This window comes from Humulus lupulus, chromosome X (assembly GCF_963169125.1).
Source record: "Humulus lupulus chromosome X, drHumLupu1.1, whole genome shotgun sequence".
Lineage (NCBI taxonomy): Eukaryota > Viridiplantae > Streptophyta > Magnoliopsida > Rosales > Cannabaceae > Humulus > Humulus lupulus.
Genome location: NC_084802.1, coordinates 52,083,040 through 52,101,104, shown reverse-complemented (window position 1 = coordinate 52,101,104; position 18,065 = coordinate 52,083,040). Strand labels below are relative to the sequence as shown.

Below are 18,065 nucleotides of genomic sequence, written 5' to 3'. Positions count from 1 at the left end.
TTATAGAGTTTTTAGGACACTCATTGAGAGTCCTGAAAAAACACAATTTAGGATTCGCAATAAGTGTCCTAAAAGAATATGCGAGTCCTAAAAAAATCTGGCTTATAAAAATAAGTGTTTTACTTAATAATTTTAAGGACTTGCTTTGGGAGTCCTTAATACTCTTTTAGGACTCGTAATGAGTGTCCTAAAAAAATATGCGAGTCCTAAAATAATCTGGGCTAAAAAATAAGTGTTTTACTTAATAATTTTAAGGACTTGCTTTGGGAGTCCTTAATACTTTTTTAGGACTCGCTTGTGACACTACTACAAAAACACTATTTTAGGACACTCACTTAGATGCGAGTCCTAAAAATAACTCCTGGACTTGCGAGTCCTTAAAGAAATTCTTTTAGGGCTCGCGGAGCGAGTCCTAAAAACTACGTGTGTCCTAAAAGTTTGAGTTTTTTTTTTAAACAAACACCTCCTGGATTTTTTAGGACTCGCATTGGGAGTCCTAAAAGAATGTTTTTAGGACTCGCGTTGCGAGTCCTAAAAACTGATGCGTGTCCTAAAATGTTTATTTTGTTTTTTTAATATACACCTCTTAGATTTTCTTTTATTTCTAAATTTTTAATATTATATTAACTTTTTATTTATAATAATTTATATATTAAAATTTAAATTAATTATGATATAATGAATAATTTGCTTAAATTTTATTTATTTAACATATTTATGATAAAATTAATTAAAAAGAGTTATTTTATTGATTGGTTAAATATTGTAAAATAATTTTAAAATTTCACTAATAATATTGGTGTTTTTATTTTTTAAAATCCATGTTGAAAATATTAAAAAAAAAAAAGCAATAGTTCACATTAAATAAAATTTTGTTTAATTAAATAAGAAAAGGGAGATAAAAATACTAAATCCCTAAATGAATCTAAAAAATCCCCTTCTCTCTCCTCTTTCTTCTTCCTAGTTGATACCACTCTTTCTTTTCCTCTCTCGCATTTCAGTCGGCTAGACCAGATGAGCCATCTCTGGCCACCACCCAATGACACGCACCCCACCACGAGCTTCCTTGGCCCTCGAAACCCCCAACCCGTGAAGCTCGCCTCCCCACTCGCCGGCCTCCGTCGCGATTGGCTCTCCGAAGTTCCGTCGCCGCTGTGAGTTTGGAGGATTGTTCTGGCCTCCACCATGGACGATGAAGGCTCCTGCTGGCGATGACGATGGGGAAGGCGACGGCGAAGGCTCCTGAGCTGGTGAAGTTCTCAGGCATGGGTGGTGCTGCCATTCTCTTCAAGGTAAATTCGTATTAATTGACACTTATGTTAATACCATCTCCTATTAATATTAAGCTTCATATGATTTGAACATTTGTTTATCTTTTCCTTTCTTTTTGTTTTGGTTTTGTCAGTGTATTCTTATTCTGAAAAAAAATTCCTAATTTTTGATGTTTTAGTGTAACAGAAGCTTGTTAGAGTTGGACCAAAATTGGATATTATTTATATAATTTTTTTTAATGGGTTTATTTTCATTTTTGACTGACACCCTTTTAACCTTGACAACTTTTGAGCCTTACTATATAACAAAATCAGGTCTTCATTATTCGTTTTGATTGAATCTTTCTTCTGCAAGGCTTTTCTTTTCAACCATGTTTTTATTAAATATCAAATGTTTGATATTAGTAAGAAAAAAAAAAGAAAGAAAGAAAAGATAACACAAAAACACAACTGTCGGTAGCATTCGAAGAGCTAAAGATGGCATCTCATCTTCTCTCGTTGTCCCTATCGTAAAGCTTGGTTTTTCTGTCTGAATTTACATCACTATTTTAATTTTATGATAATATGTCATAAAAAATTTTAATATTGATTTATTTTATTTTAAAATTTTGAGTTTATACAAACATCTCTTTTTATACCTAGTCAGGATTTCAAAAAGAAAATGATACCCTCATTTCAATTGTTTAAATTGTTTCTTCTTACTTTTTTCTTTCTTTGTACTCTCGCTCACTTCCCTTCAAAAAGACTAGTAACAAAAATTTAGATAAAATTGGAGTTTATTGTTAATTAAAATTGACTTGATAGTATTATATGGCTCTGTTTGTGATTATCAAACATGGAAAGTCCAAATCTAATATTAAAACAAATTAGAAAGATTCAAAATATTATTTTTTAAATGTAGACGCAATAAATCCCATAATATTATATACATTCATTCACATCCAAGTAAAGAAATGAAAATGATGATAATAATTGGTTCACCTAGCTAGTCTCTATAACTACATTAAGTTCTAACAGTATTGAAGAAGTATTATGCTCATCTTCAAGGTTACCTGTTCAAACCTTTTTTCTTCTCTTCATAGCTACTCGTATGTGCAATCAAGAAAGTGATTTCATGAGCTTCCCAAAACGTAAAAACCATAAAAAGATATAAATTCATTTACTAGTTGTATAGATAGTTTCTCTTAGTAAATATTTCTTAAAGAAATGATGTTATTAGAATAAATATTCTCACAAAAGTATTATTATTGTAGTAGTGTATAGTGAATGAGTTTTATTTGAGAATATATGTTAGAAATCTTATTATTTGCTTGATATTGCAAAGAACAAAATGTATACAATTTCATGGGTAGATATGATTTTTATAATATGATTTAGTGGCCTATTTAGCAAGTTTTCTAGCATGTGGATTTTCATGGACTGCTGCATCACATTTTTTCCTTTGTTATTTCCTATAATCTTAACATTTGACCGTCTAATTAAAAATTAAGTTGATTATAGAATTTTAAATAACATGACTTAGGGTAATAACATGATATGGAACATACATCTAACTTTTTTATTTTTTATAATGTTGATAATAATGTTTAGGTTAATATTTTGACTGGTCTTGAAGCATTGGATCGGTAGCTAATTGCAAGAGGTATGTTGTATTTAATTTTTTTTAATTTTAAATATTTTACAATCTTGAATGATAATTGTATTACTTTAGCGGAGTTTGAATATGTTAGATATTCACCCGTAGTGAAGTAGGTTCTGAGAATTCTGTGTGCTGCGGTGATAACGGAAGATTGAGAACTTGCATGTCTTAGTGAAGTAGGTTCTGAGAATTTTGTGTGCTGCGGTGATATATGGATGAAAACCTGTGTGTTGTTTGATTTGATTGACATGTTGGTGTTGAATGTGACAAATGGCTAGGCTAGTAAATTAGGGGATATGTTGCTGATTTTCTATAGATGGTGACATGTTGGCTTTTCTCTTTTTCTTCTATTTTCAATGCAAGATGTGTATTTTACTATGTTTTAATTTTCATGTAATATGCTTTTTTTGTAACCTATTTTTTTTGTTAAATTTTCATGTAGTATATTTATGTTAATTGATGTTGTGCTTTGCTTAGATTATGTTGTGTGATTATATCATTATAGCAATTTGTGATATTCTACAATTTTCTTGCATAGCACATGTTTGATGAAAGTCCCAAGTTTTATCCTATAATCTTAATATTAGGCTCCAAAATCTAAAGGTTTGAGACACCTTTGAGCATATTTGGGCCAAGTCGGATATTTTTGCGCCTAACAATATCTACTTCCAGTCTTCCACTTATACAAAGCCTTAAGCTCTTCTTTTTTATCCATTGTTTCCTCATGCAAGCCCAAGGCCTTTCTTTGTCTCTTTTGTAAACACCAATTTTTTATTTAAATTGTTTTTAGCAAATTTATGATCATGAGTATCATCTAGAATGTGTTCAAGAGAGTCTATGAGTTTTAGTTAGCCTCTTGTGGTTGCTTAACTAACTTTGTTACAACAGCCATGTGATGGGTTGTTATTTCCGTTTTGGTTTCTTGAGCTTTATATAGTCTCTTGTGCACTAATGAGAACTAACTTTTTCTATCTTTTCTTTGCTTTTCTCTTGTGCACTAATGAGCTTTATACGTACATATATATATATATATTAATTTAAAAATTAATTCTTTTGTAGAAAATATTATATATAAATATATAATTGACCTCAATGTATCAGGTCTTCTTCAATTTGTGTTTCGTGCTAATTACAATATAGAACTAGAAGCAAGTTTTTTATTCATGCAAGTAAATTATCTTTTCTCCAATCTACATGATTTGGTGATCTTCAATATGTATGGGCTTTCAATTATTTAATTGCTTATGCAATATTTTTTTATTATGACTGGGAAAACTTTATCATGAAATAATTTATTATGTAGTATCAAAAGAAACTCGTTTCTTTAGTTTTGTTTTGTACTATTGGATCTAATTGTTTGGTTTCAAAAACAACATCCTGATTGCTTTAACTGTCATGCCTGAAATGTATCATAACAAAATTGTAATGTCATAAATAATGTCTTATACTTATATGACTGAATAGCTTCTTTTAACTTCTTTTTTTATCAAATTTATTGTTTTTGGTTTGATTTTATTGAGGTTCTGTTTAGTATATACAACCTTATATGCTCATTTTCAAGCTTCTTAACAAATCTGAAAATGTATTCAAAGTTTCCAATGTTTGTTTTTCCAATGAGGCACATGTAAACTTTGTGCAATAAAGAATGACATCTTTACTGATGGAAATGGAATCTCTATTTTATTTGTCTTTCTTTTACGTTTGAAGATAAATTTACACAAGAGAGTGTTGTTGAATAACTAATAGGCTAGTAAATTTGTCATGGTTCCATTTCATTGTGAAAATATTGTTGGATATCTCAATCTATCCTTTCTCTAAATTTGTGAATGACGGTAGAGGTTTGCCATGTCAAGCCCAACACTTTTATTTAATCTTGAACTTAAGACAAAATACGGTAATCTTTTAGGTATTGAGTGACTCTTATTTATTTTATTGTTATTTGTTCTTACTTGCATCAATTTGCATTACTCTCATGAATATCAATTTGATGTATCATGTTGGATTCTTTATTAAAATTTGTTGTGCTGCATTATTTGATGCACTTTTAGATTTTTTGTGCTTTTCTTGCTTAGTGCTGCCCCATAAATGTGTTAGATGAAGACCACATAATAAGCTGTAATGAGAAAGGAATTATGATTATCTTGAGTATTTTGCTTGTTATGCATTCTTTTGTTTACTTAGATATTAAGAAACAACTATTATTAGAATAATTGGGAATGGAAACCATAGATTTTTCTTCATATATATAGTGCTCCACCATTTCTTTCTTTCTATTATAATTTTGGTATGAAGTATTATTCTTGGGATTCAAAAGGGTGAAATAAAAATATCACTTAATTACACTATGTTTTTTCATTTCTTTGATAAATAAATACTTTATCTTATATAAATATATATGTATGTTATTTACCTATATATTTTTTTTTTATTCTGTATTTAATATGGCAGTATAGGGTCCAAAATTTTTTTGGGTGTTTTTTTAGTATTTTCTTTTCAAATTTATTTTAATACATTTTGGACACTTAAAGGGATATATTTTTTAAATCAAAATGAAAATTGTAGCAATTGTGAATAAACTTATTTATGTACACTACAATAAAAATCTAGTTATAATTTTTCATGTTCGGTGTATTATAATGTGATTTTTCATGTTTCAGGGATGATTTTAGAAAGACATTCATGGCAGCCAATCCTTACTTTGGAAAGGCAGTGACGAGGGTGAGTACAAGGACAAGAAGAAGAAATATATGTTGTTTGACAATGAATTTAGTGTTTTATTATATTTGTAATTTTTATTAGAGTAAATGATTCTTGTTTGAATGGTTAATTATTTACTTTGTAAATTTAGCTATATATTTTTTAAGGTCAAGACGATTATAATTTTAATAAGTTTTGTTATTTTAATCTATCAATTTTTAGATTAATTTGTATATAAATGTTTCATTTAAATCATAATTTTTAATTTAAAATAACAATAAATAATTTTTTAAAAAATTAAAAATATAACTTTTAAGGTCACCCAAAGAGTCCTAAAAACCTTACTTAAAGGCACTCAGCAAGATCTTTTAGGACTCGTGGACGTTCTTTTAGGACTCGCAGTGCGAGTCCTAAAAACCTTACTTAAAGGCACTCAGCAAGATCTTTTAGGACTCGCGGACATTTTTTAGGACTCGCAGTGCGAGTCCTAAAAACCTTACTTAAAGGCACTCAGCAAGATCTTTTAGGACTCGCGGACATTCTTTTAGGACTCGCAACGTGAGTCCTAAAAACCTTAGTTTTTAAGGCTCTCAAATAGAGGACTCGCGGGACGCGAGTCCTAAAAACTTTTTTAGGACTCGCAATGCTAGTCCTAAAAAACCTTTTTTGTAGTAGTGAGTACTTTGACTTCCAACGAATGGAGATGGTCCTGGTTTGTAACAACGAAGGGGAGTTGGAGGAAAGTTTGGAGACCGTTCATGACATGGAAGGTGATGTTGGTATCAAAAGAGTAAATCTTATTTATTAATTCCATGATTACTCCACTATAAATATGGAATTACACTCAAAGTATTTATAGAATTATATTTACAGAGTTTTCTCTTGTAGTCCATTGATATAATCAATAAATACAGTTATGTCCTCAATTTATTGGTTCGTTAATTAGAGCTGGTCAAAATTACTGTTTTGTCCTTCTAATTACCTCTTGATCCTTAAGTACCATTAATTAACTAGCGAATAATTAATCTATAATAAAATTATAGATTTGTGCTCAATAACTATTAAGTTCCAGAATTAACTCTTAATGGAACCAATATTCGATCCGTTAGGAAAGTATGGATTCCATTACTGGAATTCATATTCCCAACCATTCATGATATTGAATCTCCAAAACAAAAGTCATTAGCCTCATTATACTAAGAAACCTTAATGAGTGAATCAAAAGATCCAATAAACACAAACATGAGTTCATGAATACTCAAGATTTAGACTGATCTACAAATGATCATCTATTATGATAAGATCAATTTCTGATCTTGAGCTTTTGTCACGTTTCCTCGAGTAGCTCTAGTCGTATCATGCAACCAACATACTGTATTAGCTGCTCAATCTAACTTCTGAACTTGTCTTAATCAGCAAATCCCATTTTTCTACCTAGTCGTGGGTTGACCCGTCTTCCGTTAATGAGCTGTCATGTGCCTTCCACGTGCTCTGTTATATGCCACGTCATCATGCTAACTTTTTTAGGAAACAATAATTATTAAATACCTAATCATGTATTATATATTATTATAATAATGGTATTTTATAATGTTTGAATTTGAATTTATATTAATATAATTATTAAATATGTAGTCTTATATTAGTTATTATTATAATAATGATATTTTATAATATTTGAATTTATACTAATATAACTAATAAAAATCTATTTTTAATTAGTCTTAAAGTATATTCCAATAAATATTTAGAATATTCTATTAAAGTTAATAAAAAAAATCCGTTAAAACAAAAAATTTCCGTTATCTACATACTTTTTATATAAAGAGATATAAATATCATATATATTTATATATACAAATATATAAATTATGAAAAGAAAATCAGAGACATATCACGTCTCCCTTAGAGAGACATGTAAATGCTACAATATCTCCCTAGGGGAGACATGATAGATTATGTCTGCTGGGACACCTACAATGTCTTCTATCACTACAAGAAAATGGATATTTAGCTACTAAGATTTTTGCTACCAAATATTATTGGTAGCAATTAATTATATTTTGCTACCAAATTATAGTAGCAAAATCCTAAAAATTAAGACCAAATATTTTTACTACCAAATGTTTTGGTAGCTAGTTATTATTTTTAGCTTCCAATTTTCTTTTGGTAGCTAAATCATTTGGGACCAAAATATAAAATTGATAATTTTCTATATTATTGGCTACCATTTTATTTTGGTAGCAAAATAAAAAGAAATTAGCTACTAATGTTTTGGGTAGCAAAAATAAACTGATTTTGCTTAATCTTAAAACTTTTTTGCAACTATTTATTTTGTAGCAAAAGAAAATATTTTGACTATGCTATTAAATTATTGGTATAACTAAAAATATTTTATGTAAAACATTAAAAAAAATTGAAATTTCGTATTTTAATATTACCAAGTGATTTAAAATAAACAACTTATTTAAATGCGGAATACTGATTAAGTTGTTTAGACAGATTTCAGCTTTGTTGACACTACTTATGCAATTGTTTAAACAGAAACAAAAAAACAGGTAAAAATTCAACACACGAGAATTTTTACGTGGTTCAGAAATCTTTTCAGATAACCTACATCCATGGGGCCACGCCCAGAGAATAAACCAATTAGTAAAGAAACAATGTGTACAAAAGCATTGACTTAAACAATGTAAGACTTCATCTTAAACTATTGCCGCAATCTTGTTGTACTCTTCTCTACGAATCTGGTTTTGATGAAACACTGATTCTCTTGAACTCACTTCAAAGAATAGCGAGAGCACACTTCCTCCCGAAGTGAGACTTAGATAGAATCCTCTCCCGAAGATCATTATGAATACGTTCACAATAGACACTACATGTTTACAATGGACTAGATAGATATCCACAAGTACACTCAACACTCTTACAAAGATTAAGGTGAACAACCTTAATCTCTACAAATAAAGACAGTCTTCAAAATAACATAATGTTTACAAATATTCAAAATGGAAGAGGTAAAAATTCCAAAAGCCTTGGCATGATATTTATAGGCAAGGAAATCGTCCAAGGCCTTCATTTTCTGAGATCTTTGAAATCAAATTGCAAATTCCTTTGATTTAGGAAATCAGCCAGCCAGATGAATTATGTGTCGACAGAAAAGGAAACTGATGAGTCAGCAATGTAATCAGTTTTATCTGGCAGAACGAACATGGTCATTTCTTTTGACCATGTTCATTTTCGACACCTTCTTTATTCCAGAATAAACATAATCCCTGAAAATAATATCAAGATAATTGAAATACATATTTTTACAAAATATTGATTATTTGTGATAAATAAGGTAAAAAATATATTCACACTTAAAAGATATTTTCACACTAGAAAATCAGCTGAATCAATTTGATATTTAAACCATGAAACAATAAGGATATGCTACTGATTTTCCTTAATAACTTTAAAATATTTTGTCTAAATTAAAGTTAGCCAATAAAGGATTTTACAATCTCCCCCTTTAGCAATGTGATAGACATTTATTTTGAAAGATCCTACAAAGACAAACCAGGTTAGAGCAAATAGTAATGAAATTACCCCCTGCGAAATACGCCTCAGTTGTAACAAAAATCACAAACATGAAAAAAAAAAAACCTTCTTACTCCCCCTTGTTGTCTAGCAATAAGCCAAAGGAGTAACAACACAATCAAAAGAAACCAAATAAAAAGACACTAAACAACGTTCTTTTACAATTTATTGGAACAAAAAAAGAGAAAATCAAAATAAAGTAGAAACAGATGGCCTCATTTGGAAGGTCCCGCAGCAAATTGAGACATCATGGTCGAGAGACAATTCTTGAGACTGAAAACTTCTATCTGAACAGATTCCAGAGTGGCCTTGACACCAGCGAGTTCAGTAATGACAGAATCAACATCGCCAGCCTTGAGAGCAATCCCTTTAGTTGTCTTGACTGATGAGGATTCCTTCTTGAGTTTGTAATCTACACCGGCAGTGGGAGGTGTCACAATTTCATATTCCAACTGGAGAGACTTTTAAGAATCAAGCAACTTGTAGATCAAATGAGGAAATACCAAATATTGGCCTTTCTTTTTGGCTTTTCCTAAGGCAGTGATCTGATAAAAAAAAAGAGTGGCAAGATCAACTTGAAGACCAGTCCTGACTTTGAACAGAAAGAAGGTTGTGTCTAAGGTAATGGTAGAGGTATGAGTGGTGGGAATCCAGTTGTTGGTGGCAAATTTATGAAGCACGACATAGTAATGATTAAGATCGGTCACCTTGAGAACCGAGTGTTGTTCCCAAACCATATTCTGTCCCACCAACTCAGATAAAACCTTGTCTTTGTTGAACTCCATAGCAACATTGATAACAACATGAGGTAAATTGAGAACCTTGGCAATTTCAACAGCACTAAACAAATACCAATGTCCCCGAACATAAACTTGACCAAACATAAAAGACTTGCTATCAAACAGATCATCATTAAGATTAATATAGAATTCTTGAACAACCCGAGGAACAAAACCATCAAACCCAGTTAAAGAACCTAACCACCATCGATCCTCAATATTCTTAATGACCCCAAACACTCTATGGGCAGAAAAAGAAATTTTTTTCTCACAGATAAAATCACGATGCACATAATGCTTCATATTTTTCTCATTGTCATTGAAAGAGACATTCAAAGAGTGATCTTTAAAAGTAGAATCTGGAGAGACTTTAGGATCCACTGATGACTTTGTGCGAATCTCAGGAATTTTCACAGCTTTCTTGCCCTTTGGAGAAACAGGAGGGTCCTCTGATGGGTCAGATTCGAATACAGATGCAACATCATCATCAATAGAGGGATCATCTTCAAGGGGATCATCATCAGAGGGAACAAAAGCGTAAGATGGGTCAGTTTTAGAAGAGGAACAGGGTGGAGGAATCTTCTTCACCTTCGACCGAAACTTGGAACGTGGAGTGGAACCCACGGGAGAAGAGACCTTTGGAGTGGAATATGAAGGATTAGTACCTTTGGACTGAGAAGATTTTTTAGAAGAGGAAACCTGGAACCACCCTTTGCTTTTTTTCCTCGGTGCAAGAACATCAGGGGATTCAGAGGAGTCAGAATAGGTTTTGGCCGAATCACTATCATGATCAGAGACATCATCTGAAAGGGATGCTCAGACCTTTTTGGAAGACCTAGGAACAGAGGCGAGCAGAGCCCCCGATGAAGAAGGTCCAGATGGTACTTTGGGGGCTTCTAGGTCAGGAATGACCACAGATTTGCTCGTGGTGATGGTTGCGTCAAAGAGGCTAGGCTGAGACAAGTGTAACGCCCTGGCTACCCCAGAACAGTTACGGTGAACGGTAGACCGGAAATTTGACTCATTACCTGAGTCCTTTGGTAAAAAACGTGCTCTAAGTGTAATTAACAGGTTAAGGTATAAAACCATTAAAAAGGAAATGGAGATTTTATTACAAACTGCTCTGCAGAGCTAAACAAAACATTTACAAGTGGTTCTCAGTACAAAAAGGTCACTATAGTTGTAAAGTTACAATCCCGCCGACCTAAGCGGCAAAATAGGGTAAACCCCCTAGTTCCTCTGAGAACTCCTTGGCCATTGTGGTCAAGCGGTCGCATATGTACACAACACCACATCAGCTCTCCACTCAAGGCTAGGTGAGCTTTTCTTTCCCTTTACCTGCACCACATAGCACCCATGAGCCAAAGCCCAGCAAGAAAACATAACACTTTTCATAAACATTATCAAATGATTATCATTATAATCACACTGAGCAATAAGCTTTAAACAAATGAGTGAACATCACATGAGGTCCTGATAAACCACACTGAGTGACTGACAGGCAAGTCACTAATTCAAATGGAAGAGTGGCTGTTAGGTAAGCCACTAGCCTTCAACAGGTTCTGGTAAACCATACTGAGTGACTGACAAGCACGCCACTATTTCCAAATGGGAGAGTGGCTACTAAGTAAGCCACTAGCCTCCAAGCGCTTATTTCATTCATCGACCCTCGGGGTCGGTCTGGCATTGATGCTCTTTGAGTCATTCAATGCTGATAATCGATTAGATCAAATCTTATTGGCTTGCGTAATACACGCTAAGGCCGTCCTGACTAATGAGTCAGCTGAACGTGATCAGTGCCCAGTACCACTGTCGAACCTGACTAATAAGTCACAGCTTCACAGTTGATACTAGCACCTTTGCCAAACTTGACTAATGAGTCAGTACCGTGCACAAGTGAGCAACATATGCTAAGCATTCTATATTCAATCCATGTCCATATTCTCACAACCAACATGCTTCATGAACATCCATGCGTGTCACACTTGGGGTGCAGTTCTCTTACCTTTGATTCGGGCTAGAATGAACAAAAGAACGACCCTTGAGAACGGTTTAGCTTTTAGTCCTTTAGCGGTTACCTAATCACAACACATATGGGATACCATCAATAATCAAGATAATCAAGGGTTCTCAAACCATTATCTAACCTCCAAGAGATCAATCCAAACTAATCCAAATAGCTAGGACACTCCCGAGGCCTAAAACTAGGTTCCCGGGGTCAAAACGAGCAAACGGGGCGAAAACAGGGCAAGGGCTGCGGCCCTAGTACCTTGGGCCGCGGCCCCCAGGGTTCCTAGAGGCTAGGGCCGCGGCACCCAGCGAGCACAAGCTCCCCACCTGCTTCTTCAAAGAAGGGCTGCGCCGCCTCAAGAACAGGGCCGCAGCGCTCCACGCTGGACCATTCCCAACCGCGTTTCTAACACTTCAAAGCCTCCAAAATCATCCCTAGACATTCCCCAATCATCAAAACAAAGTTCCCAAGCTTCCCCATACATCAAAACCCTCAAAACCCAAGGCTCGAACGAACCGAAAACTCAATAATTCACAAAATCAATTCAAAGCTTAGAAACTCGGAAAAACTCAAAACTTAAACTTCGATTACCTTCAATTGGGTTGTTTTCCGTCGAATCCTTCGGTTAAGAAGCTTCTAATCTTTCCTAGGATCCTATGCCTCGATCCTCACTCGATTCCGACTCCTAGAACTCAAGATTTCGTCAAAAAGGCTTAAACGGTAAAACAGACTTTGAAAAGGAAGAACGGAAGGTTTTCTTATCGTATGTTCTATCTGATAAGCTACTTCAACCTTAAGTAACCTCAAATAAAACCTAATGCTCGGGGTCCCAAAAACACCCCCGGGGACATTAAAGTCAAAACCTCCAGAATTTCACCCTGATCTCAAATATTCCTAATTTATCATCAAATGAACATTTCTATTACCCCAAAATTGACCCCATTATGGTAAAACCGCTAATCCACTAAAAATAACCTCTCATTTTGCTTAGCTCGAATATATCTCCATAATAATGGAATCTCATTCACAAATCAAGTTATGCACCCAAATACACAAATTACCCTCAACGGGCCAAATTACCATCACACCCCTGTAATGAGAAATATGGACTCACATGCATGCATTTCACATCATATCATAATATAATCAACATATACATGAATTTAATCAATTAACAACATAATTAAGCAAGTATGGCCCTCCCGGCCAGCTACTCATGCCGTTAAACTCATCGGTGAATTCAGGGCATTACAATTATCCCCTCCTTACTGAAATTTCGTCCCCGAAATTTACCTGAACAGCTCGGGATACTGACTCTGCATATCTGACTCCAGCTCCCAGGTCGCCTCCTCGACCTTGTTGTTCCTCCACAATACCTTAACCAAAGGTATTGTCTTATTCCTGAGGACCTTGTCCTTTCTATCAAGTATCTGAATCGGCTGCTCCTCAAAGGAGAGATCTGGCTCAAGCTCCAGATCCTCGTAACTCAGAATATGGCCCACATCAGATACATATCTCCGAAGAGCTGATACATGGAATACATTATGCACGGCAGACAACGCCTGAGGCAAAGCTAATCTGTAAGCCACCTGACCTATCCTCTCCAGGATCTCAAATGGACCTACAAATCTAGGACTCAGCTTGCCTTTCTTCCCAAACCTTCTCACCCCTTTCCATGGTGAGACTCTAAGGAAAACATAGTCTCCTACCTGAAACTCCACGTTCCTGCGCTTAGGATCAGCATAGCTCTTCTGTCTACTCTGAGAAGTAAGCATTCTAGCTCTAATCTTCTCTATAGCCTCACTGGTCCTCTGAACTGCATCAGGACCTAAGTATCTCCTTTCTCCTGTCTCATCCCAATGGATGGGAGTTCTGCACTTCCTACCATATAGCATCTCATAAGGTGCTACTCCAATGGTAGATTGGTAACTGTTGTTGTAGGAGAACTCTATCAAAGGCAGATACTTACTCCAAGATCCACCAAAATCCAGTACACATGCTCTTAGCTTGTCCTCCAGAATCTGGATCGTCCTCTCAGATTTCCCATCTGTCTGAGGATGATAAGCTGTACTGAACTTCAACTGTGTCCCCATGGCTGTCTGTAAACTCTTCCAAAACTTGGAAGTAAAAGTGGGGTCCCGATCTGACACGATCGACCTAGGTGAACCATGAAGCCGCACGATCTCTCTCACATAGAGATCAGCATACTAATCAACTGTATATGTAGTCCTCACTGGCAGAAAGTGAGCTTAATTGGTGTAACAATCCACTATCACCCAAATGGAATCATGCTGACCAGTAGTCCTGGGTAAGCCCACCACAAAGTCCATTGTGATGTCTTCCCACTTCCACTCTGGGATATCCAGAGGCTGCAGTAACCCTGCCGGCCTCTGATGCTCAGCCTTGACCTGTTGACATGTCAAGCACTTAGCCACATATTCTACTACATCTCCCTTCATCCCCGGCCACCAATATAGACATCTTCGTGGTGCCTGGATGCAAAGAGTAAGGTGTAGTATGAGATTCATCCAGAATCTCTTGCCTCAATGCAGTGTCTAACGGAACACATATCCGCCCCTTGTATCTCAACAAGCCTACCTCAGACACTGTATAATCTCTGGATGCTCCAGCCAGAACATCCTCTCTAATCTTGATCAGCTGTGGATCACTCAACTGACCTTCTTTGATCCTCTCTAACAATGTAGACTGTAGCGTAATGTTAGCCAACTGGCCCACCAGTAACTCTATACTAGCTCTGGTCATATCATCTGCTATCTCTCTGGCTATCAGCCTCATACCATGAATCTACCCCGGACCTTTCCGGCTCAAAGCATCAGCTACCACGTTGGCTTTCCCTGGATGATACAAAATCTCACAATCATAATCTTTTACCAACTCTAGCCAACGCCTTTGCCTCATGTTCAGGTCTTTCTGGGTGAAGAAATACTTCAGGCTCTTGTGATCTGTATAAATCTCACATTTCTCTCCATAGAGATAATGCCTCCATATCTTCAAAGCAAAAACCACAGCTGCCAACTCTAGGTCATGAGTAGGATATCTTTTTTCATACTCCTTCAGCTGCCGAAAAGCATAAGCTATAACCTTTTCTGATTGCATCAAAACACAGCCCAAACCTTGATGAGAAGCATCACAGTAAATCACAAACTTCTCCTGATCTGTCGGAAGACTCAGAATCGGAGCTGTAATCAATCTCTGCTTCATTTCCTGGAAGCTTTTCTCACACTTATCTGACCACACAAACTTCTGGCTCTTGCGTGTCAGCTCAGTCAAAGCACTAGCAATCTTCGAGAACCCTTCCACGAACCGCCTGTAATAACCTGCCAATCCAAGGAAACTTCTAACCTCAGAAGCATTCTTTGGCCTTGGCCAATCTCTGACCGCTTCGATCTTTGCTGGATCTACCTTAATCCCCTCCTTACTGACAATGTGTCCAAGAAAGGATACCTGAGACAACCAAAATTCACACTTCTTGAACTTTGCAAACAATCTGTGTTCTCTCAGCCTCTGTAGAACCAACCTCAAATGATGCTCATGTTCTAACTCAGTCTGAGAATATACCAGAATATCATCCATGAAGACGATCACAAACTGGTCTAAATAATCCCTGAACACTCTGTTCATCATATCCATGAAAGTAGCAGGTGCATTAGTCAATCCAAATGACATAACTAGAAACTCATAATTCCCATACCTGGTACGGAAGGCAGTCTTCGCTATATCTCCCTCCTTGACCCTCAACTGATGATAACCAGAACGAAGGTCGATCTTAGAGAATACCTTCATACCTTGCAACTGATCAAACAGATCATCTATCCTTGGCAAAGGATACTTATTCTTAATTGTCAACTTATTCAGTTCCCTGTAATCTATACACATTCTCAGAGAACCATCTTTCTTTTTCACAAACAGAACTGGCGCACCCCAGGGTGAGAAACTAGGTCTAATGAAACCCATATCTAACAGCTCTTGCAACTGCACTTTCAATTCTTTCAACTCAGCTGGGGCCATTCTGTATGGTGCCCTAGACACTGGCTCCGTCCCTGGTGCCAGTTCTATAACGAACTCAATCTCCCTGTGTGGTGGCAATCCTGGCAAGTCTTCTGGAAACACGTCCAGAAACTCACATACAAGTCTAGTGTCCTCTGGTCTCACTGGCATGACCTGGGTGGTGTCAACCACACTGGCTAAGAATCCAATGCAACCTCTCTGCAGTAGATCCCTGGCCCTCAACACAGAAATCATAGGAATGCAAGGTCCATGCACAGTACCAACAAACACAAAAGGATCCTCACCTTCAGGCTCAAAGGTGACCATCTTCCTTCTGCAGTCAATAGTTGCCCCATACTTTTCCAACCAATCCATAACCAGTATCATATCAAAGTCAGTCATAACTAACTCTATCAAGTCCACTGACAACTCTCTGCCCTCCACTGTCACTGGCAAAGATCTGACCCACCTTTTGGACACCACTATCTCTCCAGTGGGTAACAAAGTACCAAACCCCACAGCATAGAAATCACAAGGTCTACACAACCTATCAATAACGCTACTAGCAACAAAGGAATGCGTAGCACCAGAATCAATTAACACATGATAAGGGGTTCCTGCACTAAGAAGCTGACCTGTAACAACTGAGGGGGAAGCCTCAGCTTCTGCTTGAGTCAACGTGAACACTCGAGCTGGGGTCGAGCTGTCCACCTTTCTGGCTTCTTATTTCCCTATCTGAGGGCAATCCTTCTTAAAGTGACCCACTACTCCACACAAAAAGCAGGCCTTTGCCTTACACTCCCCCAAATGGCGCCTTTTGCACCTAGGGCATTCGGGACGAGTCTTCCAGGCTTCACTGCCCCCAGGACAACCTATTGTAATACCACGAGGTCTCCTGTTAGGACCTGGAACTGGGAAGGTATCAGGAACCTTCCTCTTCTGTTCACTGGGGCCAACACCCCTACCAGAACCAACAAATGGAGGAACTATCCTCCTGAAATCCTTTCTGGCTGCACTGTCATGCCAGATCTTAGTCTCTGCAGTTTCAGCTGTAAGTGCCTTCTCCACCACCTATGCATAAGTAGTGACTCCTGCCACAGTGGTGATGCGAACGTCACGGGCTAACCTGGGCTGTAGCCCCTGGAGGAATCTCTCTCTCCTGGTCCCATCAGTGGGCACCAGCTCTTTGGCAAACCTTGCCAAACGGTCAAACTTAAAGGCATATTCAGTGACTGATAAGCTTCCCTGAAATAGCCTCATAAACTCATCGGCCTTCGCCGCTCTTATAGCATCATTATAGTACTTCTCATTGAACAAAGTCTGAAACTCCTCCCAGCTCAAGAGATTAACATCTTTGGTCTGGCCAACCACCTCCCACCAAATCTGGGCATCTTCCCGAAACATATAGGCAGCACAGGCCACCCTCTCATTACCAACTACCCTCATAAATTCAAGCATAGTGGTAAGCATGCTCATCCATTGTTCAGCTTTGATAGGATCAGCGCTGCCTTCAAAAACTGGAGGTTGTTGCTTCCTGAACCGCTCATAAAGAGGTTCCAATCTGTCTTCAACCCCAGGCAACTGCCCAGTAACTGGCACTGACACAGAAGGTGCCTCTAATACATTAACCACTGCAGGCACTTGTTGATGTCTCAGGAGACGAAGCTCCTCTCCCTGTTTCAACACTATAGCCTGCAAATCATTAAACAACTGCTGCCAGTTTGCAGGTGCTGGCTGTGGAATCTGAGATTGGTCATTCTCTTGACCCTGACTGTTGTCATTATTCTGACCCTGACCACTCTGGCCAGCTGTAGTGTCTGTCTGTTCTGGGTTCATTCTATCACTGATACCTTACTGAAACAATAATCAATACGGCCAGTCAGGTAGTAATAACTAAACCTCTTGCCGCCTCACGGTCCAAGAACAAGCAGACAATTATCATATTCCACAGTCATTCAATATTCACAAACAGATACATGTTTATGGCACTCAGCACTCAGCATGTATCACATAACAATTCATAATATCTCATGCATACAGGTAAAGCATTTGCACCACATTTAGGCAGTTATGCACAT

General features: G+C 36.6%; 1 long non-coding RNA gene across 1 annotated transcript; it reads left to right on the top strand.

Annotated features, from left to right (window-relative positions):
• The first annotated feature begins 2,375 nt into the window (after nt 1–2,375).
• LOC133804210 (uncharacterized) lies at nt 2,376–5,808 on the top strand. The gene is made up of 2 exons (XR_009878358.1): nt 2,376–2,913; nt 5,568–5,808. It is a non-coding gene; the product is annotated as an uncharacterized LOC133804210 (long non-coding RNA).
• The last annotated feature ends 12,257 nt before the right edge of the window (nt 5,809–18,065 follow it).